We start from the raw sequence: 27,277 nt of genomic DNA on the forward strand, positions 1-27,277 counted from the left end.
ATTAACTTTCAGTAAATTCCATTACGACATCTTCATCCTTGTTCGTTGAAAAACGTTCTTGGTTCCCAGCGCTCACTTCTCTTGAAGTTGCTTCCCTAAATTCCGCAGTCACTCCTCCATGTCTGATACTACCATCCTAACGCTCATACACAATGGGCCCTTCTTCTACAATCTCTAGTTAACCTTGCACCTGCAAAGGAACGCACATAAATCGATTCACAGTTCCATGCTACTTGCAATTAATTTTCTAAAGCAACCTTCTAGAGAAGACATTTCCATGATTTAACGTCAAGTGAAACATTCTCCGTTCGACCTACACAGTCCTTCTCCCCATCAGGGCCTCTGCACGTTTCTGGGTATCACATCCTAACATGAGCAAATACATTTTCATTCATTATGCCTTCATCATTATAACAAAAGAATACATTTTCTAACTTAAACACTTCTATGTCGTTATATGAATACAATAATGAATTTCTAAATAAGCATTTAAATACATTAATGACTTATTGAGCATCCCTTAATAGAATTAGTATTTCACTGCAACAATATTTCTAGATTAACGTGGCATTAGTACTTTCAAAACACTTTACGTTACAGCTATGTAAATTCTGGCACATTATTTCATAGCCCTACATCACATTTAAACATGATTATAATCCTTTATATATGCGGGTGCTGATTACTCATGAATATGGTGCACCCCTACAATTTCTAACTCAGTTTTGCGCTCTCTCAGTCCCCCCTTTGATGACCTGTGTCATCACTACCAACCCAACATTCCTTAGGGTAGGGACCGAGCTACACAGCACTTGTCACAAGTTTCCCTCGCTTGAGCATCTCTAATGCCCTTAGACTTCGATATTGATTGTCTTGCAAGTTCTCCATTCTCTGCTCTTGTACTCTCATCGATCTTGTCAGCCTATTTGACCTATACCATTTGTACAATCTCAGCAAGCCCCATAATCCGATCACACATGCCACTATGATGATAAGGGGTTTCAGTATGTATCCAAGGAAACTCCTTCCCAGGCTTGCAAACCAGTTTCCAACACTTCCAAATCCTTTACCAACTTTTTCCCATGCATTCTCTTGCGTCAAATCCTCAATTTCGTAATGAATTTCAGTAATGTTACGTATATATTTCTTCAGATCCTTGGAATTATCTGGAATATACGTGCAACATTCCTGAACCTTCAAAAGTTTACAGACTCCGCCCTCTTTCGCCAGAAGGACGTCTAGAGCAAGACGGTTCTGCAAAACCATTGTCCTTACCAACAACATCTCATCCTCAATCAACACCAATGACTTAGCTGTACTCATTGACAATTCATCCACCACAGTTGCCAACCGCCGTATCTTTACATCATTCAAGATCACTCCCAACAATGGTATTGCAGCTCCAAACACGTCTCCCACTATTGCACCAGCACTCTCTCCTTGCTTTACCCTCGTCAAGTGTCCACCTTCCACCAGAGCAAAGTCCTCAGTGTGGTATATCTTAGGAAAAATAATCGCCAGGTAACATGTCCCATACCACTTATCCGGAAACCTCATGTACGCATTTTTCCCACAGACAAAGTACACCGTAGGGATCACTTGTACCACACTCTTCAGGAAATCCTTGATGTAATATTCTAATGTGAAAGTGTGTTCACAAGTTGTCTGGCCCACATACACATTTTCATAATACGTCTTTGGTCTGTACCTCGTCCAATGCTATCGGACCATAGCTTCCCCTTGTCTTATGCAACTTCTCATCATCCGTCCAATCTACTTTACCTTGCCCTGACGCCTGCAAATGCTTCTGTTTTTGATACATATCCTCTACCTGTTCTATGAACTTCTTCGATGAGCATATGAGGTGTCTATTTCTCGTGTTGGAATGAAAAAATATCTAAGTCTATCCTCTGACTTATAATAATCCCATTTGTTCAAGTGCTTATAATTTGGGACTTCCGGTAGCACAGCGTCATAATTCGAAAATAAATATTCAAAATGATTACGCCCATAAAATATGCTAAGCAGCAAACTACATGAAATACCATATGTCAATTGCAGGTGATGGTATCTAATACCCTCGTCTACTGAAGCAGGCAACTGCATACACACATAACAATCTTTCGCATCCATCGCATCAATGTACTCATACAACAACTTGGCATACGCATTCTTTCCAAAGTTTCCTTTAGACAAATCTGCATGTAATCTACTGCTTTCTTCTGCTAGCAAAGTTTTCTCGGCTCCTATGTTAACCTCTTTCTGGCTAGGAGTGGTAGGTGTAGGCGTTCCCTCGACCTCCGCTTCCTGCTCTTGTGGTGCTAAATAAGAAACTAAAACTGCTAAAAATATAAAGAATATCACTACCCCTATATGTGTGCCTATAATACATTTTGCCCTACGAGTCGGGTTCCCAGCCTCCATGGTCTCAGACAGTGCGATTCGTTTCTAGCAGCAACACAAAGTCTTTTCTTGGCTTTATGAAATTCTCGAACCACACCTAGAAGCAAAAATCCCTTTTCAATTCTTCATTTCCATTCGCATTCAGGCGACCCTGACCCTTCTCCGTCCTCTAAGGGATGTCCCTAAATTTCTTCTTCTTCCACTCGGCTCTAAGTCAATGTAACAGCTATTTACAAAGTCTTTACTGATCAATGATGATATTTTCTCCAACTGCACATAGCACGTAATCCAAGAGTTCCATTCGAAGGACTATTGATTCATAAGCAGGTATCTCAGGGCCAAATGTAGGGAAGACCAGTCTATTCAGGATCAAGTCATTTATCTTGCTTAGGTAAGGGGGATTAGGAATCGTGATTGTCAGTATACCTTCAATTTCCAGTCCAGGTACCAACAGTATCACTTCCAACTTAACATTGGGGGTTGTACTGGTCACAAGCACTGACCTCACCCTCCCGGATCTCAGTACACCTGGCCTTTGTCAAAGGGTAGGTCCACTCCGGAGTGGCGTATCTTCGACAAGGTACTCTCACCCTCCTTGATCTCCTCGGACCTTTTTCCTCTGACTCTTTGTTTTCCCCTTCCAGGTCTGATTCTTCAGATACAGGTGCAAGATCTCTTTCAGAGGTCAGCCTCACGTTCAGCCTTCTTCGCCTCTCAGGTCAACTTGCCTCTGTGCTGTTCACTCCTCTGCTTCTCGTTGGCACAACCTGCTCATCGCTGCCTTCAGCTTTTTCAGGGTTGAGATCACCTTCACAGCAGCTTCCCCATTCAGAGGCGGATTCCGTGTCACTGTCGTCGTGATCTCCTTCAGCTCGGTCAGATGAGTTACCAGCCTCTTCAGACACCCCCACAGCTTGACTTGTCCCCTCTAGTGGATCTTCCTCCACAGCTGGATATCCTTCAACGAGAGGAGCTGTTTCTTCCAGGGGTGCTGGGACTCTTCGAGTGTGAGAAGCATGTATCCAGTTCGGCAATTCACCACACTTCACGGCAGTGTTCGTCACCAGGATAACTTGAAACGGACCTCGCCAGCGCACATCCAAGCAGCTCTTCCTCACGTGCTTCCGCACCAGGACACAGTCACCTGGACACAGGTCGTGACAAAGGTCTCTAGAAGCCGGGATTTCAGCAGTCTGCACCTGATTAGACACAGAATGGATGACATCAGATAGTCCCTTGCAGTAGTCAAGAATCAGATCATCTGTGATATTTAGCAAGGCTGCTGAAGGGACGGACGGCAATCTCATAGCTCTTCCCATCAACACCTCATGAGGTGAGAGTCCTGTCCTCCTGTCTGGTGTACTACGTAAGCTCATTAGCACCAATGGTAAAGCATCTGGCCATTTCAGGGACGTGGATGAGCACACTTTCGCCATTCGAGCCTTGAGTGTTCCATTTATTTGCTCTACTATGCCAGAAGCCTCTGGTCGATAGCTACAATGCAGTCTCTGGTCAATGTTTAGTGCAGAGCAGAGCATCTTCACAACTTCACTGTTAAAATGCGTCCCTCTGTCCGATTCCAAAGAGGTCGGGACCCCGAACCTTGGCACTAACTCCCTCAACAATAATTTTGCTACTGTGAGTGTATCGCACCTACGAGTTGGGTATGCCTCGACCCACCTGGAAAACACGCACACAATCACCAAGACATATCTGAGGCGATTACACCTCGGCATCTCAATGAAATCCAGTTGCATTCTGTTGAAAGGCCCTCCACACCTTCCAACGTGACTTAAAGTGACTGGTGTCCTTTTCCCAACATTCATTTGTTGACACGTAACACACCTCTGACACACCGCTTCCGCAGCCGTTCTAAACTTGGGATTGTACCAAGTCTGCCTGAACACTCGTATCATTGCATCCCTTCCCAAATGCACAGGACCATGTATCTGTCGAGCCATCGGGCTCACTAGTTCATTTGGCAACACAGCTCTCCCGTCAGCTGAAATCCACACGTCCAGATCCCCTTTGATACAACCAGAGGTCACCCACACTCTTTTCTCGAAATCTGACGCTTGTTCCTGCATCTTCCTCAATTCATCCCAAGTATCTGCCACTTCAAGTATCATGTTTAGCTCGGTCCCTCTATGCATCCCTTCGATAACTTGGTCAGTGAATGAGTAAGCTTGTTCTGCACAATAACGTGCAACTTCATCAGCATAACGATTACCCAGGGACACAAAATCAGCACCTTTGCTATGTGCTGTACATTTCACCACAGCGATTTCTGCTGGACCCTGCAGCGCCTCCAGCAGTAACCTGACAAATTCTCCATTCCTGATAGGGGAACCTGACGATGTCATGTAACCCCTTTGAGACCACAACTGACCGAAGTCATGAACCACACCAACCCATATCGGCTGTCGGTGTATATGGTGACTCAAATTTTGTTGGCCGCCAAACAGGCACGCGTCAGCGCAATTATCTCAGCCACCTGAGCGGAGTGTACTCCTTCTAGACAAGCAGCTTCAACTATCCCATGGATCGTGCAAACGGCAAAAGCCGCTCTTAACTGTCCAGCACTGTCTCTTATGCATGAGCCATCTACAAAGAAAATTTCATCGGGGTCTTCCAATGGCTCATCGACAATGTCTGGTCTAGGTTTGGTGCACAGTTCAGTCACCTCAAGGCAGTCGTGGTCTTCACAATCATCATCTAAGGCATTTGGCAATGGCATTAATGTAGCAGGGTTCAAAACCGAGCACCTCTTAAGGGTCACATTCTCCGTGGCAAGAATAACCTGTTCGTAGCGTGTGAGCCTATTGCTGGTCAAGTGCTGCGTTTTGGCCATGGTCATAAACAGTTCTACTGAATGTGGAACATGTACCACCAATGGATGTCCCATCACAATGCTTTCACATCTCTCAATGCTGACACCTGTTGCAGCAACGGATTTGAGACATCCGGGCAACGCTGCGGCTACTGGGTCTAAGGTAGCCGAGAAATAAGCAACTGGTCTACGGACACCTCCATGATCTTGGGTTAAAACTGCCAACGCGCAACCCTCTCGCTCGCAGCAAAACAATGAAAACAATTTGTTGTAATCAGGCATTCCCAGAGCCAGAGCACGACATAAGTCCTCTCTCAACTCAAGGAAAGCCATCATGCAGTCTGTGTCCCATGGTACCGGATCACTCACGTCCTTGAGCGTCAGTTTCTGCAAGGGCTTCGCCTTCAGGGAAAAGTTAGCAATCCACTGGCGACAGTAGCCAACCATTCCCAAGAACATTCTAACTTCTCTCTGCGTCGAGGGCACCATCATTTTCATTATGGCCTCTATCCTATCTGGAGATACCTTTCGTTTGCCCTTTTCTATTCTGTGTCCCAGATACTGGACTTCAGACAGACAGTACTGTAGCTTGCTGGGAGATACCTTGTGACCATTTTCTGACAAATGGTTCAACAAAGCGAAGGTGTCTATTCTACAAGCATCTTCTGTCTCTGACGCAACAAGGAGGTCGTCTATGTACTGTACGAGAACCGAGTTCTGGGGCAGTACTAGACTCTCAAGGTTCCTTTTCAACAATTGGTTAAAGATCGATGGGCTCTCTGTATACCCTTGAGGGATACGACACCATGTTAACACGCGATCTTCCAGCTTAAAAGCGAAAAGAAATTGGCTCTCCTCGTGTAATGGTATTGAGAAGAAAGCCTGACACAAATCAATCACTGTGAACCACTCAGCCTGTGCTGGAATCTGAAACAATATCACTGATGGATTCGGTACCACTGGACAGCATGGAACAAATATGTCGTTCACTTTTCGTAAATCCTGCACAATCCTGAAATTCCCGCTAGGCTTCTGCAAGCCCATGATCGGAGAGTTACATGGACTGCCCATTACTTCCTTCAGGATTCCCTGTCTAATCATGGATTCAATCACAGGTTTTATTCCTGCAATTGTTTGTGGAGTCAACTTGTATTGGGGTGTTCTTGGGAACTCTGTATTAGGTCTCACTTGAATCTTAACTGGCTCCACTCCTTTGATCAATCCAATCTCTTCTCCTGTAGAGTCCCAAACTTCCTGTCTGACTGCCTCTCTCAAATCCCAGGGAAGTTCCTCCACCGTTAGTGCAGGATACAGTTCTATGCACACATGTGTGTTTGCAACCTTAAAAGCAGCATCATCATCATTTGTCTCTAACTCTACTCCCTTATGTGTACAGTAGATGGTGCAGTTAAGTTTGCATAATAGATCCCTTCCTAGCAGACACACAGGACTAGAATCGCATACCACGAATTGGTGGTTGTCCCTGAAATTCCCTATTTTTACTGGGACTGGCTCTGTCAGTGGGTTTGCCATCCTCCTATTTGCGACCCCTACAACTTGGATAGTTTGTCCGGAAAGTGGTAAGTTAGGAACTACTGCGGACCGTACAGTAGAACGAGTAGCACCCGTATCCACCAGAAAGGTCGTGGGGTGTCCAGCTACATCAGCTTCTACAAAGGGTCCCCTCTGGTCTATCTCTAGTACTGCTCCTAAGGTACAATTTTCCTCTTCACTCAGGCACCGTCCTGTCACTGGGTCAAAGTGATAGTACTCGTCTCCGTCTACCAGGAGAGGCATCTGTTGGTAAGCCTTGTTCCCTGCCGCAATCTTCGGTGGCTGGGGAACTGGAGCTCTAGGAGCGGAAGTCCCCCCTTTTGCCGCCTTGAACTTAACTACTGTTGTTCTCGGTACTTGAGGGGCCTGACTCTCCTCTTCCTCCTCCTGTACCTGATTTTCTGGGTTATGGGGACACTCGCGCCTCCAATGCCCGATCTCATGACATTGATGACACCTAGTTGTTTTTTTCAGAGTCGCCAGGTCCACCCTTGGCCTTGGACCATCCTCGCTGTCTCTTTTCTGACCGCCCGATTTCCTCCCTAATGGTCCATTTCCAGACTGACCCTGTCCTCCCGGTTGCATCTGGACTAGCATCAGCTTATCTTTGAGCTTCTTAGTCTTAGAGTCTATCTCATCACTGCAGTACCTTGCATACCTCAGGATCTCATCTAGAGGTTTGTTCTGCCAACAAATCAAATGTTGTTGTATCATGAGACAGATCTCGGGTCTCAGTCCCAGAACAAACTTGGACACAAACTGTCCCATGTCCTTTGGATCCATCAAATCCAAACCACTGCACTGCTTGAATATCTGCAATAATCTCTCATAGTACTCATGGACTGTCTCCTTCGGTTCTTGTCTAGTTCTATCTATTTTCACCCAATCTATGTCCTGTGGTGGTACCTTAGTCTTTAACCACGTAATCACTTGTTCGTACTTTATCATCACCCTAGGTGAGGGTCCATTCGTGAGTGCATCTCGTTCTGGCTCCTCCGTGGGCCATTCAATGCTGACTTTACATGCTACCCACATGTCTCCCGGAACCACAATGTCAAACAACGTGTTCAAATCAACCCACAGTACCTTCGAGATCTTGACAAACCTCTCTACCTGCTTGTACCATTCTACTGGGCTCTCTCTTAATTTAGGACATGTGTTTGTAAAGGCAGCCAAATCTCCCCTGCTCCAGGGTACATGCACATATCCTCTGTGAGCTACCTCCCTCAAGGGGTATGCTTCTGCATGCATCAGCCCCACTCCTGGAGATGTCTCTATAGTGCTCCGCCTAACACTCTTCTTTTTTGACCACCTTTCCTCCCATTTGTCCAGTTGGACCCATGTTCGGATTCCCACTATTAATTCTCTGATGTGGGTTTTTAATCTGATCACTCTCTTCTCGTCTAGATCTTGATCTGAGTACTGCAGCCTATGGCCACCCTGCAATGCCTTTGGCCTGGTCAGATCCACTGAGTATTTGTTCGCTAGTTCAGTTAGCTTCTCGTGAGCTGTCCTAGCTCTGCGAGTAACATCTTTCGCTACAAACAACAGTTCATCTGGTTCGTAAAGTTCTATTCTTTCCAGAGGTATTGTACCTTCCACCATCTCCTCCACGTCTGATTTAAGTCTCAGCACATCTATTCTCCTTGCTTTTATTGCTGCCCTCAATGTGCCTTAACTAGAGGTTTCGCTCGAGTCTCTCCCCTTACATTCCTGACTCACTCGTTTGTCTTCCTCGGGTGTGTTATGGGGAACACTTCCTTGCTCCCATCTTTCACGGTCCGAGTCTTGTCTTCTATCTGTAGATGCAGGGGGGACGCTCCCCTATTTTCCTCCCCCCACGGTCCCATTCATGTCTGCTTCCATTAGACGTACAGTGAGACACCCCCCTATTGTCCTGACCTCCATTGCCATAACCTTCCCTTGTCCTGTCGCTCTGGGTATCCACGACCGTCTCCCAAGTTCACAAATCTGGCCTCAATTCTCTAATCGACCTTGGCCGTGGCCCTCTCAAGTCCATTGGTCCTCTTAAACCCCCTTGTTCTCTGGAAGAATCTGCCGATGCTGCCAAAGGGGTGCTTCTTTCTATAGGTCTGGACCATTGGTTCCACTCGTCCGCCACGTTACTTCTACCTTTGCTGGTACTTCTCTCTCAGTCTATTTGTGGCAGACTCTCACCTGGTGTCTGTTCTGGGTTGTACACTGATACTATGGGACCTATGGTGACAGGTACTGTAAGAGCATCTGGTAGCCTCTGGGTACTGGCTCCCTCTTCGCAGTGTACCTTCTGTACCGTAAATCTTCCCACTACTCTCGCTTCTGGGGACTGTTGAGATACCCCCTCTCCTTCCACTGAGCCGAACCTGTCCCCTACTGGGCCCAAGTCGCTCTCTCTTAAAACTCCACTGTCTATTATAGATGTCTCTCTTCCCATTGGTAGTGCTGGCCTCCCTTCTACCTCTGGATTACATGGAGGTGGTCTTTCCGACAACAGTCTCTCTATCAGGCTGTCGTCTGTTTCGCTGTCATCATCCTCTGTACTCCTTTTCTGCGCCTCCCCTTCTGTAGTGTAGTTCCTAGTTTCCCACTAGGCCCTGCGCATTGGAATAACATAAACAGTAGTATCGACGTGGAACTGCGGATATTCCAGGCCTCCACTGACTATGCTAAACTTAATTGGGTGTGTTACCAACTAGCTCAGAGGTCACTGGAAACTTTCTTCTCTGCATGGGAAGTGATCAGCTTCCCTGGCACAGACAAGAAGGGATTCAGCTTTCCAACAACCGTGCAACATGACAACTTTGCTCCTCAGATCAAGAGTCGATCTCTAGGGTCGTGTGAAACAATAGACAGGTATTTCACTCAGTCAGTTTAGTGCAGTTTACTTTCACGAGATGTAGAGAACAGAGAGACGGGCGTTTGTCAATAAAGGGTTAACATTTATTGAACAGTCTTTCTTCTCGTACACGAGAAATGTATTGCCACAATTGCAAGACTTGTTATTATAAAAAGTACGTACAGTAAGATAAGGATTGCGAAATAATACTGTAAAAGCATTGATATGGTTTCTTAGCCATACAATGGTTTAAAAGTAATAAAACATATATACAGTCATATATACATTAAGCTAAAATACTCAACTGGTGCTCCTAACTAAGCCTCCCCCAGTGGGCCTGACCTAAGCCTAACACGTGGAAGGGGAGTAAGTAAGTAGCTTTAAGTTAAGTTTGTTTTGCCAAGGTTTGCTTCAAGAATTCTCGTCTAAGGGTTTAGTCAACACCATACCTCTGAATAGAATGATGGAAGTCTGGTATTTCCTTCAGGGGGCACTCGATATCCCAGTCACCCGCGAGGGCAGACCGGAAACGCTGGAGCTGGATTTCTCTGCAGGAGAAAGGCAGCGGCTTTTCTTCAGCGCGTCGGGAGGAGGAGGCGGGGGACAGCGTCCGCGGGAGCTGGAATCTGCTGGGCTTCTTCGCAGAGGGACGGCTGTTCAGCTCCTAAGCGTACTGCACCATCGTTCGCGCTTTAGCAGCGATAATGGTATCAGTAGCTTCACCACCAAGGGACAGCAGCAGCAGCGTACTGCCTGCAGCAGCAATGGGATGCACAACAGGGTGCACGGCAGCATACAACAGCACGACAGCTCTCATTGCTTAAGGCAACGTTGGTAATATTTATACCTGACAGGTGCCGGGTTTGACGCAAGTTTGCTGGACATAAGACGTCAATTAAAGATGTCACTAGGAAGTGATAGTTATCAGTTGCTCATTAGAGTTCCATTACTAATCAAAACACAGCAAGCGGGGATTTCCAGGTTTGCTGAGTTTTTATCTTGTTGAAGAACTTGGAGTGTTAATCTAGGAATATCAGATAGTGACTTCTGCTCTGTCATTGCACTAATTGGTTGCAAAGGAAGTGGCAGAGAACTATGCTGGAATGTGGCTCTGTTCGTGTGAGGCCAGAGATGACTTTCTGAATATCGCACTTGAACGGTTATGCCAATTTAAGGAATAAATGGATTTATAGCCGAATAGGGGCATAAGGTCGCAGTATCGATCAGGAACCTAGATAAACACGCAACACCCACTCCACGTTTTCATGTCCATCAAATTACTAAAACTAGAGCAATTAGATGCATGTGTAACATTGCCCACCCCAAAATACATAAATGCATTCGAAATAGGCGTTTATTGTAATACGTGAAATTTAGGTACTGTACGTTTTTGAAGCATAGAAATCATTCAAAAAGTATTGCATATGAAATCAATGAACGATTATGCAGAAAGAATTACACATGAAGTATCTCTGAAACAGAAGAAGGGTGAGATAAATCATCACATATAAATGCATTGTAATAACATGTGCTAGAGGCTGATGTAATGTTGTTATGTCTCTAGATGTAATTTTAGAAGTTTGAGGCTTCTGTTCTCTAAGAATAGTTTTTACGTTAAGCAAAGAATTGTTCGTGCCAAAAAAAGGTGAATATTAAAAATGTCCAATTCAAAAGAATTATTGCTTGAACGGGGAAAAATAGAGTTCCAACGCTTTTAGCAGTTTTTGTTGTTCAAAACTGAAGGCCGAATTCAGGGTTCATGGGAACGCTGTGTGTCGGAAAGCTTCTCAAAAGTTATTGTTTCTGTACTGGTGAGAACATCGTATCTGACAGGCTCTCAAAGAATTGGTCTACAAATTCAGGTGACAGTTCAACCAAATTCGATAGCGTTGTAACTTGGCAGGTGTGAGAATGATTGCTGTCATCATAGTCAGGAGCAGCAATGCTCACAGAACGTTGTACCTGGATGATGTTGCTTTTGTCACTCGCTCCACTGTTACCACTTGGTTGTAGCACAGGAGTCTCCACGAATGCCGTCATCAGGATTGGTAGCCGCTGGGGACAACACAATGCGTGAGCCGTTATTGGACTGAGCAAAGTATCGACGTCCATTGGTACTGCTGATGGAAGTGAAAGACAGATGTCCAACACGCATTCATCGCGGCAAAGCATACACCGTAGCACAGGTAAAATGCAATTTTGCCATATAGGTCTGAATGAAAGGAACCAGGTCATGTTTAGATCTCTCAGCCTGGCCAATCCAAGGACGTTAGTTATCCTGTCCCGGTAGCGCATTGCTAGGATTGTCTCTTCCATTCCCATGGGAGCTATGTCTGAGTTTCGGCTTGCTATAACGAAGCAGGAGGGTCAAAAATAAAATCCCTGCTACAAGTCCCAAAAATAATGGTATTCCGCCAAAAACAGAGTGTACAAAATTAGGAATGATTCCCAAAATTGCCTGAAAAGGTGTTAGCAGTCCCGTAAAGACTGTCTTAAATATGCCTGGGATGCTTGTGGCACTAGACATGTTAAGGAGTTGGCTCAACATTTCTACGAAATGCACGGGGCAATTTGTTGATAAAAGGTCATGAACTTCAGTAGCTGTCCTTGCAACTAGAAGATCATACGTCTCTTTTGATGACGTTATAGGCACTGTTGTCTGTAAAAGTACAGATTTCATTTTGCTTAATGTATCAATTCGTATAGAATAGAGATTCAGACGAGGCCAGATGGGAGTCACTGTGTCTGCAGGCCCACTCGGGAACAATGCTTGCATACAGCATTTGACCATGGATGTTACTCTTACTAGATAACTTTTCCCTGGCACAAGGCCACAACATCTGTGATCCGTTCTAAGAATGTAACTCCCGTTTGAAAGTTGCATAAAGAAGGGCTCTATCTGAGTTGCAGGTGTGACTAGCTGGTGGCATGAAAGGTTGTTTGAATTTCCATCACATGCTCCGTGTAAATTAATACCTTGACACAAAAGTATACCGCTTAGTGAATGTTTACAGTTCTCACCACTAAGAAATACATTTTTGTCGCTGTCACTATAGCAAGAATGTGTGTATGGTAATTTCCATTCAGATCTTACATATCCTTTACCCAATTGTTCATACTGGCCAGCAGGTATGTACTCAAGGCACTTTTTAAATCGGAAAGTTGTTATCGGAATTGTGATAATTCCGTGTATTATCCATTCAATGACAGGACTCTCTGACATTGTCAATGGTAATCTCTCAAGTTTCTCGATGCTCAGGATTGTATAGTCTGCTCCTTTCTGTGCCAAACTGATCTGTTTATCAGTAAGGTTAAAAATGGAAAATAATGACGTTGTGTTGATTAAACGCCAAGGCACATAGCCTGAACGAAGATTTTGCAGCGTCCAGCCTAATTCTATAATAGAGCGTAATTAGACTGGCCATTGAGACTGGCCATGTTGTAGCATTAGCAAGTCTCTGTCTATCACATCAAAGGCAGAGGATACAATATTGTCCAACGAATATATTCTGGAAGACAGAGTCATTAACCCATTGTCTACCACAGAAAGTGATTTCTCCAAATTAATACGATCAATTTCTCGTATTTTTTCAGCAGTTTCAATTTGTTTGACTTTCCAAGCCTCGTTGTAAGCAGCATAGATACTGGTCGCTATGAAACGCTTTTGACGCTGTTTGCGTGGTCCAAGAATGAAATCGCGCAAATCAGCACCATCTTTTAGTAAAGACAAGTGTTGCTTAATTTCAGCCAGTGTGGATGTTGTTAGCCATTCAAGGCAGAGTTTCCCTACACTGTATGTTGTTATTATCCCTGGATGTTGTCTCTGGGAATATCTCGGGTCTAGTCTGGTCATTTTTAACCCCTGTGTTTTATTCAGGAATCTATCTTGACAGCTGTTTGTGTCAGTAGGCCAGATTAACCACTTTTTCCAATCAGGATGTGATCTGTTAAAATGTAAAATTTGTGACACCTCTAACTCAATATCTGCAGTTATATTTTCTGGTATTGGCTTTGGTATAGACGGTGTTTTAAGGTCTTTGATCTTAGCTAGGCCAAGACAGGATGTTTGGTGTATTGTGTCATTTAAAAACAACATTTGTTCTGGTATCATGAAGGTTCTAAATAGTGCTTCAATGCCCTGTACCTGCCAATCTTTTGTACCCCAAATTGTTTTCGTTTCAATATTAGTTTTCAAATAATCAAAACCAAATGTCATCATTTTGTCATAAAATGCTTCTGAATATATCAATTTAGAATTTGTCAGCATTGTTTTCATTCCTGTTTTATCTAACAATTTGTAATAAAACGTTTCTGCATCACTAGTGTTAAACCCTGAGAAGTATTTGAATTTCTCAAAAAATGCTTTAGAACTGCTTTTATGTGGTGTAGCACAATGTTCCCATTGATTATACATAAAAACATTTCTAGGCTGTGCAGATTTATGCAAGTAATGATCACCATAGTGTGTGTAACAGAATAACTGCTCATAACTAGATGAACTTCGTAAATAATCATGATCTGTGAATCTAGCTGACATTACTAAATCAGACATCATGTCATTAATACTGTTAAAGTCCCAATCATCAGAGAATGTACTCGGTTTTACAAAGTCACTCAAGGAAACCTTTAGTTGATGAGGATACTTCAGGATTTCGACCAGACCATATATCTCATAGTCTGTTTTCTCCCATACTACCCCACCAGGTATTGGAATTGCTGTGACATTTACTGTTGACAGTTCTCTTTTCTTCACGTGGGATGATCTGTGTGGTTTCAGGACTAGGTTGATGTTCTGACTTGCTGTGTCCATTCAATTGTAATAAACTTTCCTAAAATTAAAACTAAAATTAGGCATAGTAGGAGTATGAATACCCCTGAAATAATCCAATGCTCAATCAACGGTGAATCCAGATATAGTTCTTTGATTTGTTGAAGGAGTCCTGTTGTATTTTCCTTAGAATACTTTTTTGTTTTTGCTAACATGTCTGTTTGCAGTGATCTCAAAATTTCTGTGTGTTTTTGAGTCCAATTGATTTGTTTAAAATCAGGTTTAATTAGTTCGTAGAGAGGTTTAACCCTCTCTGCGTAATTTAGAATGTAAGTTCTTCCGAAATTCAGAAAACCTAGTATGGATTGTAAATTCTTCAGCGTTTTTGGAGCTTGGAGTACAGCGCACTTCTCTAAGAAGTTGTCCGCTAGGCTTTTCCCTTCACTTGTTAGTTCGTACCCTAAAAATAGTACTGTCAGATGGGCAATTCGAGACTTTTTAAAGTTGAATTTGTAACCCTCTGCTGCGAACCCAAGTATAATGGTGTTCACTCTTTTCAAGTGAGTATCCAAGTCGTCGTCTGTGAGATAGATATCATCTACGTAAGATAATGCCTCATCATCATATATTTGTAGTAACTCTGTTACTCTAGCTGAGAATAGTCCTGGGCTGTTCTTGAACCCCTGTGGGAGTCGACAGAATTTTTTCTGTGACCCAAATGCAGAGAAAGCGGTCAAATATCTGCTTTCTGGTGCAATGTTTTGACAAAAGAAACCATTAGATATGTCTAATGTCGTTTAATATTTTTTCCTAACTATGTTATTCATTAGGGCTGCACTATGCGAGTTTTGTACTGCAAAAGTTTTGCAACATGTATTAAGGTGTCTGTAGTCCAAAACTAGACAATATGAATTGTCTGGCTTGGAGAGAGGAAACAAAGGATTGTTCATTTGAGAGGTGCATGTTTCAATCACCCCCTGGTATTCAAGTTGATCTAAGATCTCCCTGACTTGTTTCTTAGCTTCTTGCTTTATGGGATACTGCCGTTGGGCTGTTGGTTCACTTTTTAATTGGATTTTGTGAGGAGTTGAGTCCTCATCCCATCCTACATGATTTTTATATAATGCAGGTGCCTGGGCTACTGCCCATTTCCTTGCATATGTATATTTTTTGTGAATCGGAATGTGATTCGAGAAGGCAGGCATAATCACTTCTTCGCCACGAGGGCACTCCCTGACAAACTCTGGGGGCCAATCTTTTTCAGCTAACAGAATATCGTAGCCTTTTGAGAGTTTATCCCAAAATAGACCTCTTATTTTCCTAGTCTTATCACCCTCTATATGCAATGTTATTTCGTATATTTTATGGGGCTCGCTAAGTCTGGTGTCGGCAGTTTCAACCTGAATGTATTCATTCGTGTCCACTGTCTCCAGATGACTCATCAAGATCTTGCGCGCTATACTGATTTCTGCTGCACTGTCCAACATTGTCAATGCCCACTCCCCGTTTTTCAACTGTGTCCTCAGTATTCTCGGCATGGTTGATTACTCTAATACTGGCTACCTTCTTTTTCTGAAATTGAGATTTCTTATTTTGAGCAGGTTCCTTGTCTTTGGACTTGGTGTGCTCACCTGGGTCTGACCGTCCTCTTCTTTCCGAATTCTGTGGAAAAGATCGAGAGGGACGTGTATCAATACTTTGATATCTATCAGGTTTTTTCAGATTATCCCTATTTCTAAGGTTATATCTTTTCTCAGAGGGCTCCCTCTGGGGAGACTGGCGTTCTCGAGTCGGAGTTCTTTCCCTCCGTCGAGGAGACCTTCCTCTGGACTGGAAAACTTTTCCTTGGGAGTGGATTGTTTATTTCCATCCCAGCTATTTTTAGGAGTGTTTGAATTATTTTTAATAAATAATTTTTCAGGATTTTCGAGCAGTTGGGGCTTTACTGGTTTCCCACCCAAGCTGTCTCTACCTAATTCTTCATAGCATTTTTCTATGATTTTTGCAAGCTCAACAGGATCTTCTATAACTGTTTCCTTCAACTTCTGGCGAATCGCCACAGATGCTGCTTCTCCTCTTATATTGGCTAATAATATAGCCGAGACCTGCTTGAAGTCTTTCAGTAATTTCATAGCTAGATTTAAAGCGGGCTCTGGACCGTATTCATTTTGAATCTGTTTTAGCACTTCTGGTATTACCGCCATAGACGGAACACCGTGTGTTTTTGTGTAAATGGAAGCAAAGACTGTACCCCAAGTGTCGCAGTCCTCCACGTGTGGTGCGATTCCCATAGGAAGGCAGATAGTCAAGATTCTGTGTTTCTCAATAGGGGTAGTATCAGGAAATACTGCCTCTATTTGAGTGATTTTCTGTGCTAACCAGAAAGGAATTTGTTCCCGTTTTACGGGTGTTTTACCAAGACATGACTGTATGTTCTGTGGTGTAATTTTATTAGTGTTCCCCTGATGAGGGGTCAGCTGTGGTGCATTAACAGCTGGTTGGACTGTTGCAGTCCGCATTACATATTGGACTAATTGCCTATGTATTTTTATTAATGTGTTTAGCTGTACTAGCAGCTCTTCCTTTGACATTTTTGCAATGTCCGGATGTGGTGTGTAGCTGGCTAGAACCGGCCACGTTGCTCCTGGTCTACCTAGTGGACCGAGCCTGGTAATGTGATCATTGTGTTTTAGGGCGCCATTAAACCAGAGCAGGTGCTCTTGAAATTTAAGTGGAATTTCAATCTCCTCGAAAGGAGCGTACTCTTCCGGGGGTTTCTCTATTTTGTAATAGTGAAACTCTTTTGTTATAGCGTTTACCGCTGTAAAGTTTATCCATGAATAGAATACCTCTGTCTGCCGATATTCGAGAGTCTCTATCACGAAAATGACTGTACCACCTTGAGGTGTCAGTCCGTTATCTATAAGTTTTAATGTTATAGATCTTCTTAAATGTGCCGGGATGATTACTGCACCCGGTACCATATCGTCGGAATCCTGCTGAGTTGCATTTACTGCGGCCCCAGTGGTTCCGTTATTTTCTCCTGGCATTGTTAAAATGCAAGGTTTGCAGAGTAGGTCTCCAAGGAGACAAAGATTAGGTGCACAATATTTTGGAACACTGTATTCTTCAACGTTGAATAAACCAGAGCTTTACATAGGAATCTCTTCCTACTAAGGTCGGGCGGATTTTAACCTTTCACCCACTCCAGACGTCTATTGGAGTATTTACGGGAGAAAGGGGTCTGTGTGAAATATGCACGACTGAGTTACTCTAACGTCTTGCGTTAGTTTATCGCCTTACCAAACGTTTGGGCGCCATGTAGTGTAGTTCCTAGTTTCCCACCAGGCCCTGCGCATTGGAATAACATAAACAGTAGTATCGACGTGGAACTGCGGATATTCCAGGCCTCCACTGACTATGCTAAACTTAATTGGGTGTGTTACCAACTAGCTCAGAGGTCACTGGAAACTTTCTTCTCTGCATGGGAAGTGATCAGCTTCCCTGGCACAGACAAGAAGGGATTCAGCTTTCCAACAACCGTGCAACATGACAACTTTGCTCCTCAGATCAAGAGTCGATCTCTAGGGTCGTGTGAAACAATAGACAGGTATTTCACTCAGTCAGTTTAGTGCAGTTTACTTTCACGAGATGTAGAGAACAGAGAGACGGGCGTTTGTCAATAAAGGGTTAACATTTATTGAACAGTCTTTCTTCTCGTACACGAGAAATGTATTGCCACAATTGCAAGACTTGTTATTATAAAAAGTACGTACAGTAAGATAAGGATTGCGAAATAATACTGTAAAAGCATTGATATGGTTTCTTAGCCATACAATGGTTTAAAAGTAATAAAACATATATACAGTCATATATACATTAAGCTAAAATACTCAACTGGTGCTCCTAACTAAGCCTCCCCCAGTGGGCCTGACCTAAGCCTAACACGTGGAAGGGGAGTAAGTAAGTAGCTTTAAGTTAAGTTTGTTTTGCCAAGGTTTGCTTCAAGAATTCTCGTCTAAGGGTTTAGTCAACACCATACCTCTGAATAGAATGATGGAAGTCTGGTATTTCCTTCAGGGGGCACTCGATATCCCAGTCACCCGCGAGGGCAGACCGGAAACGCTGGAGCTGGATTTCTCTGCAGGAGAAAGGCAGCGGCTTTTCTTCAGCGCGTCGGGAGGAGGAGGCGGGGGACAGCGTCCGCGGGAGCTGGAATCTGCTGGGCTTCTTCGCAGAGGGACGGCTGTTCAGCTCCTAAGCGTACTGCACCATCGTTCGCGCTTTAGCAGCGATAATGGTATCAGTAGCTTCACCACCAAGGGACAGCAGCAGCAGTGTACTGCCTGCAGCAGCAATGGGATGCACAACAGGGTGCACAGCAGCATACAACAGCACGACGAGCTCTCATTGCTTAAGGGAACGTTGGTAATATTTATACCTGACAGGTGCCGGGTTTGACGCAAGTTTGATGGACATAAGACGTCAATTAATGATGTCACTAGGAAGTGATAGTTATCAGTTGCTCATTAGAGTTCCATTACTAATCAAAACACAGCATGCGGGGATTTCCAGGTTTGCTGAGTTTTTATCTTGTTGAAGAACTCGGAGTGTTAATCTAGGAATATCAGATAGTGACTTCTGCTCTGTCATTGCACTAATTGGTTGCAAAGGAAGTGGCAGAGAACTATGCTGGAATGTGGCTCTGTTCGTGTGAGGCCAGAGATGACTTTCTGAATATCGCACTTGAACGGTTATGCCAATATAAGGAATAAATGGATTTATAGCCGAATAGGGGCATAAGGTCGCAGTATCGATCAGGAACCTAGATAAACACGCAACACTTCATTGACCAACAGTGGGTACGATCTGTCTCCCTCTATGGTCTGCTTTCTCCACCTCTTGGCCAGTGCATCCCACCTCGCGTCCTGTACCGCCCTAACTGATAACTTCACTCTTTCCTGTCTTCTATCTCTGTTTTTTTCGTAGGCTGCCCTGATCCATGCATTTAATGCTTCAAACTGTGTTGGTCTAGGTAAAGGTCGCAAAGAAGACATAGTCGCTTTTAACTGGTACAACACCTCTAATCTGAATGTCCCGTACCTAGGAAAAGTCAATTCCTCACTTCTGTCAGTCATCTTACACCAGTTCTCAAGCCACAATATAGTATGTAACCCAACATTCGTAGCCATATAATGAGCTGGCGTATCCTCGGGTGGAGCCTCTTCCCCACCCCGAGGTTCTGGCTTCTTTTCTCCCGTAAAACAGCTTTGCAATCCTTTTAGACATTTCATAATGAAACCCACAACGTTTCCTTGTTTACTATGCTTGTTTACTTCACAATGACAGTCCACCAATCCCAGCGCGGCTTTACTCTAACCGCCCTATCCCAGCGCGGCTCTCTTCTGACGTCACTTGCTTCTCGCTAACCGCCCAATCTCAGCGCGGCTCCACACTAACCGTCCTATCCCAGCGCGGCTCTTTATGACGTAATTCGCCTCTGTTTCGCAGCAGTTCCCCTCCTTTCTCCGCTCGTCTCTTGGTCATGCATGTGTCCCAATAATACACTTGAAATGATCACTTCCGACCAAGCAATCACTTCTTTGACTGTACGTCCACAGTCTGACTGTAATTGTCACCGACTGGCAAATGTCTGTCCACTTAACGACCAGACAATCACCTCTCCGATAGGTTACATACACACGGCAACTTCCGGCCAGCGTCCGTTACCCACGCATTCACACATTCGTTCCCCCTATCTCGGTCCTGCGGGCGATCAATGGTACCTCATGATCCCCTTTCAATGGTCGACAATTACTGTAGGTGTTTGATACACCCGAACCACTTAAACTCTCCTTGAGCTTAAGATTTTCACCGGTTGCGCGCGCTCACAACCTGATCTCCTTTCACACTACAGGCACTCAGCTCCGCTAGACAATACAATTCAACAACACAATGCACACCGCAATCTAACACGCATGACCCTTTTCATACTCACTCTCTTACGACCTGCTGCTTTCTGCCGCACTGTCACTCTCCGTCATTTTCCGTGGAACGCCATCCTCCGTCCGCTGTTCTACGGACGCACATCTCCAGATCTCTATGGGCCTTGGGGAAATCTTACCCTACTCTAGATTACCCTCACTCCAGAAGATAAACCATCCTACTCTGCTACCAATTGGAAAGGCGGGATTTTACTCTCTAGAATCAGAATAGCATTTTCTAGAGTCCCGTCACAGGTCGACTAGACCTTTTTACCTGTCATAGAGCGTAGAAGGCAATCTATCTTAACATCGTAATGTCAACTTGAACTGTCCCCATTGCTTTCCCCGAAGAACCACTGACAAAAGGTCGAGTTTGAAGATTTATTATAAAGCCAAAAACAGTTGTGTATATAAACACCTCAGTAAAAGATTCAGAAGGTAAACAGGCACTAATACAAACATAATTCTACGGAAAAGTCTTAATCGACTAAGAAACAATACAAGTATCATTTCCAAAATCATCAGACTAACAAGAATTGCTATAACTTGAGTCTTGGTAGGCATCGGAAAAAGGAAAGAATAAATCCAGGTTAATCTGTCCCTACACTATACTAAGTGACATCCCTACTTAACAAGGTTCCCTCCTATCAAAGATGTCAGCTGTGGTGACTTCCAAAGAAGCACACTCACTTTGTTCGGACTTAGCCTATGAACCCATCTTGCATAGCAAAGCTCTCTGCCTGTCCAACATCTTCCTTCGCCCTCATGCGCATCTGCTCTGCCCTCCTACGGGGTGCTGTCCCTAATACAAACCCGACAATATGGGCGACACGCCCTAGGGAACGCCCCTCTCAAAGGCATTAACTTTCAGTAAATTCCATTACGACATCTCCATCCTTGTTCGTTGAAAAACGTCCTTGGGTCCCAGCGCTCTCTTTTCTTGTAGTTGCTTCCCTAAATTCCGCAGTCACTCCTCCATGTCTGATACTACCATCCTAACTCTCATACACAATGGGCCCTTCTTCTACAATCTCTAGTTAACCTTGCACCTGCAAAGGAACGCACATAAATCGATTCACAGTTCCATGCTACTTGCAATTAATTTTCTAAAGCAACCTTCTAGAGAAGACATTTCCATGATTTAACGTCAAGTGAAACATTCTCCGTTCTGCCTACACAGTCCTTCTCCCCATCTGGGCCACTGCACGTTTCTGGGTATCACATCCTAACATGAGCAAATACATTTTCATTCATTAGGCCTTCATCATTATAACAAAAGAATAAATTTTCTAACTTAAACACTTCTATGTCGTTATATAAATACAATAATGAATTTCTAAATAAGCATTTAAATACATTAATGACTTATTGAGCATCCCTTAATAGAATTAGTATTTCACTGCAACAATATTTCTAGATTAACGTGGCGTTAGTACTTTCAAAACACTTTACGTTACAGCTATGTAAATTCTGGCACATTATTTCATAGCCCTACATAACATTTAAACATAATTATAATCCTTTATATATGCGGGTGCTGATTACTCATGAATATGGTGCACCCCTACAATTTCTAACTCAGTTTTGCGCTCTCTCACACCCTGACTCCCCATAGCCAATCACAACGCTGCAATGCTGTGGATGGGCCCTCATATGGGGACTGGGGCGTTGGCCATGTTCCCCACCAGGCTGTGTAATGCAGGCTTGTGGGGAACATGCAAAGTGTGCATGACTGTTTGGCTGAGCCAAGACGGCCGGCCAAGCAGTGGTGCGCACTTTGGAGTGTACAAACCATTCCTCTCCATGCTCTGCGGCAGGCACAGCCCCACCCCACCCGCACCCCTAAGCACCAGAGAATAGTGAAAAATAAAATGATAATAACATCGTTATTTTTCTTGTGGGGCGACGCTCCTCGCCTTAGCAGAGGAGCCACCCGCATGCTGCAGGGGAAGACTCAAAATATCTTTCCCACAACTCTCCATTTTCCAATTACTTTACATTTCTCACCTCGGTAAGGTAGTGGGCGTAATCACCAACTTTGGCTGCTGCTCTTGCTGGTCGGGGTAAAACACCAAGAGAGGGGGGCCAGCGCCGGAAGTGCTGGGAGGTGTGGTACGTGTAGTTCTCCCCCAGCGGTGCCCTTAATCCACGGCATGGATCACCTCTCGGAAGCAAACAGAGTTCTCAGACTCCTCTTTTGTATTTAATATAAACTGTTTTCAATTTGAAAAGATATTGTAGGGGGAGAATGTGGCTAACTGCCTGAGATGCTGGCTTTGGAGCTAGGGATCCAGGTTCGAGTTTTGGCATCAGCTCAACATCCGGTGTTTCTGGGCAAATCGCTTCATCTCCCTGTGCCTATGGACCGCAACTGAATATCCTCGCTGGTGATAAGCCGTGTTTTTCCAATCCGAGTGTTTATTTATTGTTGAGATGGGAATAGCCCCTGTATGGTATTACAAGCTTCCACCCCTTAGTGATTGAAACTAGATTATTTACTGTCCTGATATTTGTATGGCCCTGCACAACATGACAATCATGTGTGTACACTGAAGACTAGCCTTTTCATCATGATTTTGAAATCCAGAGCCTAGATATGTGGTCTGGAGAGCTACACCAAGTGTGCCTGCTAGTCGGCATGTAACAACTGTCCCGTGCTTAATTTGATCCAGTGGTTTCCAGCGCTTGGCACCGAGACTTACTTGGCAACACCGGCGCTTGTGTCAGTCTGCTACCAAGTGGCGATATCTGGCTTATTTAGAGATGGCCACAACAGCAGTTAATCATTAATTCAATATGCAAATTACTAATAGCTGCCTAAGCGATTCTGGCAGCTTTGGAGGCCTGAAATAGTTCGAATTGTCACACTGTAGGAGTGTGATGGTTAGCAGTTGTGTTGTTGCTATCATTGGCCGCACTGGCAGGGGCAATGTGTGGTGCATGCGGCAGTGGCCTCCTGACGAGAGCTCTGGCACTTATTTGTTTTTACAAATTAAGCATTCTGAGTGCCCATGTTCTAGGTCATATGTAAGTGTGTATGTATGTAGTATTTCCATAATGCAAACCTTGCCAAAGTGCAGCAGAGAACTCGACAGGGTCAAAGAAAAGCATAAACAAAGTCAACGAGTAATAGGAGAGGTAGCTGGTTTGTGAATAGTTAATATACTGTGATGTAGTGTTCTTTAAAACTTCTTCAACTATTTCCTAAATTGTATCAGTGTTGGGCGCTCCTGATGGATACTGGGATGTTGTTCCAAATTTTGGGTGCATAGGTGGAAATAGCATACTACTTTGTTTTCTGCAGTTTGATGGTGTCCTGGCTGCATGTGTGCCGAGAACCACTAGAGCTTATCTGCAGATTAAGCAGGATGGTGGTAGCAATGGCTTTGTAAATGATGTGGCTGGCTTTGAAGATGGCGTTGGCCTGCAAGGTAGACAGCGGAATCCCATCAGGATAGGGGTGATGTGATCATATTATTTCTGGCCCTGGAAACTATATGCTGTGGCATGTAGCCGGGTTCGGATATGGTCTGCAGCACACATTTTGGCATACACTCAGGTGAGCATAGGCATCGCCAGAGCCAGCAGATAAGTGGATGTGTAACAAACACGCTGCTTCTGGTCAGGAGAATCTTGCTCCTCAGCCAAACAAGCTAGGAGGTGATGGTGAGTCAGACTCAGTCCTGCATTTCATTCTTGGCAAAGTTTGGTCTGATGTCTCATTTTGAGGAGTGCTTCACTCTCCTGGAGTTGAAGTTCAGTAGTGGGTTTGCTCACTAAGAAATTTGTTGAGGACCAGGAAGGTCTCTGAGTCTCAGACAGTTCCACAGGATAGCACACACTGCAGGTGCTTTCAGGTCATGAGGACTTCACCTTTCATTTTGGTGAGTGGGGAAGGTCCTCCAGGGGATATAGCGGCCTTTGCAGACCTGCTCACATTGATTATCTTTGTGGGACGCTAGGTCCGTTTGTACTCCTATTTTAAATTTGCTTGCACTGTTTTTATAAAAATCATTGGATTATTTTACTTTCGTTTAAGGGAAGCAACAGGGGGGCAGTGTACTGTATTGTGTTGAAGCTGACGATATTTAGACGGAATTGGAACATGTATCACGCTTACTGTCTGAACTGTTGTCTTTTTAAAAATTGAAATCAATTGCACTTCCTAATCGCGTTTGCTGCTATTGGCTGCTTAATAAATACCCGTATTCAGCCTCAGTAAACTTGTACCTCGCTGTAGAAACCCACCTGGGCCTCTCGGCACATTGTAGCAATATTCACATGCATCCCCACACCCCCGGGGCGGGCTCGCTCTGGGGTATATAATAAAGAAGCGGAAGACCGCTCGGGGTCTTTCCGGCAACCTGCAACTGTGTGTGTACCGGCTGTCCATTTGTCCTCTGATAGCTCCACGTGCGAGGCCCTGCTCTCGCACTCCACATTGGCGACGAGGCCGGTACTAACCTCGCGCGTGCCCTGCTTTGCCTCCTGCCTGGAGCACTGGCACGCCTCCTGCGCCTTCATGTCGGCGCACTGCCTACGCCGAAGAGAGATCAATGCGGAGCCCACCCGCTCCGACCGGAGGCCCAGCTGATTCGCAACATCGCTTGCGCGACGGCTCGAGACCCGCCCACGCGTCTTCCTCTAGGGAGCGCCTTCAGCTGGCGGGACTCGCCGCACGCGCATGGTGGGTGAGTGACTCATCTTGCAGCCCCGCCTGCGCCGACATTCCGCCGCCTACACGGCCTTGGCCCCGCGTGCTCCCTTCGGGACACACAGCCCCAGGCATGCAAAACGCACACGCGGCCTCAAGGGGGAGGGGTGAAGAAGAGCGACGCTGCACGTCGGCTCAATACTCCTCTCAGCCAGCCCCGTCTCTCTCCCAGCCAGCGCAAGTCATCGCCTTTCGCCCCCCCCCAGCCTCAGATACGGCAAACAACCATTGGCCACGGCAAAAGTGGATAGGGACGTCGTGCAAGAGCGGCTCGTTGAACCACTGAGCAGCTCCTCGTGAATGCACTGCAGTACTGCACCACGTTCCTCTGGCCAAGCCCCGCCTACACCAATCACCTGTAACCCTGCACACTGGTAGAAAAAGGGAACAGAAGGCAGTCAAGCGCAACCAGAGGCCTACACAAAAGGGAGAGCACCACTCGGCCTGCCACACCGCAGGAGGTCCAAAACACAACTTGTGAGGGGGGAACAACATGACAGATACAGCGCCAGGGGCCGCAGCGACCGCACTACCACCACCTGACCCTGCAGGAACCGCCCAGAACCAAGCCACAGTTACAGGCCCCCAAATGACCAGCCATGCCCACACAGGCATTGCACCTCTTCCTCCGTTCAGCGAGTCGGCTGACCCCGCGACGGCAGCGCCAAGGTGGAAAGCGTGGCTTGGGAGACTCAACCTATACTTCAAGGGAACCCGCAAAACAGACGGAACGGTCAAGAGATCCCTCCTCATCCTATACGGAGGCCTTGAAATATACGACCTCTTCGAAGCACTCCCTTACACCGGACGGGAGGACGACTATGAGGCGGCAGTCGACGCGCTCAATGCTCACTTCGACCCCCAACTAAACAATGATTTCGAGAAGTTCAAGTTTAAGAGGGCGTGGCAAACAGAGTCTGAGTCGGTTGACATGTACTATGCAAGGCTGCGCCGGCTGGCCAGCAGCAGCCCATTCCTCAATCCTAGAGAAGAGATAAGAGACCAAATCATCGTGGGGTGTCGATCAAAATTGCTAAGGAAACTCATCCTCAGACAGCCTGGGATTACATTAGATGAAATACTCATTCTTGCCCGTTCGCATGAACTGTCGGATGCGCGGGCCGAAGAAATGGAGGCTGCACTACGCGCCCCGATGGCACTTCCCGCAGTGTCCAAAATGGCGCCAATCAAGGAAGAAAGAGTGGAAGCGATACAAAGAAGACCACAGCCCAACCGTCCGCGACAATGGCCATCCAGAGGCACGCAGTGCGCCTACTGCGGGGAAGATCACCCGACGACCGCAACATGCAGTGCAAAAGGAAAAACCTGTCTAAAGTGTGGCCGACTGAACCACTTTGCAGCGGTGTGCCAAGGAGGGAAGTACAGGCCCAACGCTCCAAGATCCCGCGCAGGATATGGACCCAGGCCATTAACACAGCGTGTCAGGCAACTGTCTCTGGAGTCCGAACGTCCACCCCCCGACAACCAAGCTCAGGAAAGGAGGCCACGATATGAGGATGACGATGATGACGAAGTGTACGTCATCTCATACGTTAGCCGAGTTTCCACGAAAGAGGAGACCACCACCCATGTGCACCTGTCTCCTTCGAAGGCACCGAAATGCGAGCACTCATAGACACAGGGGCGTCTGTAAACATCATGGACTCCGAACAATATGAACAAATGTCCCCCAAGCCTGCACTGGCACCCTCAAGTGCATGCATCTACACTTACGGAGGCACAGACCCGCTGCCACTGCGAGGAGTCATCAGCACCACCATCGTGAACGGCGAATACTCGACAGAAGCTCGCTTCCATATTACTGAAGGAAAGAAAGGCACTCTCCTGAGCTGCCACACAGCCGAAGACCTAGGGCTGGTATTCTTCGCAAATCAAGTACATCAGTCACATGCGGACAATATGCTGCAAGAATTCCCAGCACTGTTCAGCGGTTTGGGGAAACTGAAGGGAAAGAAAGTTCGTCTACACATAGACACCTCCGTGCGCCCAGTCGCTCTCAGACACCGGCGAGTTCCATTCAACCTCCAGCCACAGGTGGAGGTGGAACTCAAAAGGCTGGAAGATCTCGGAGTCATAGAAAAGGTGTCAGGCCCGACCCCATGGGGGTCTCCGCTGGTCGTGTGAGGCCCGGCATGCCCAATAACCAGGCCTATGAGAAGGTGACACT

This window comes from Lissotriton vulgaris, chromosome 5, assembly GCF_964263255.1.
Source record: "Lissotriton vulgaris chromosome 5, aLisVul1.2, whole genome shotgun sequence".
In the NCBI taxonomy this organism is placed as follows: domain Eukaryota; kingdom Metazoa; phylum Chordata; class Amphibia; order Caudata; family Salamandridae; genus Lissotriton; species Lissotriton vulgaris.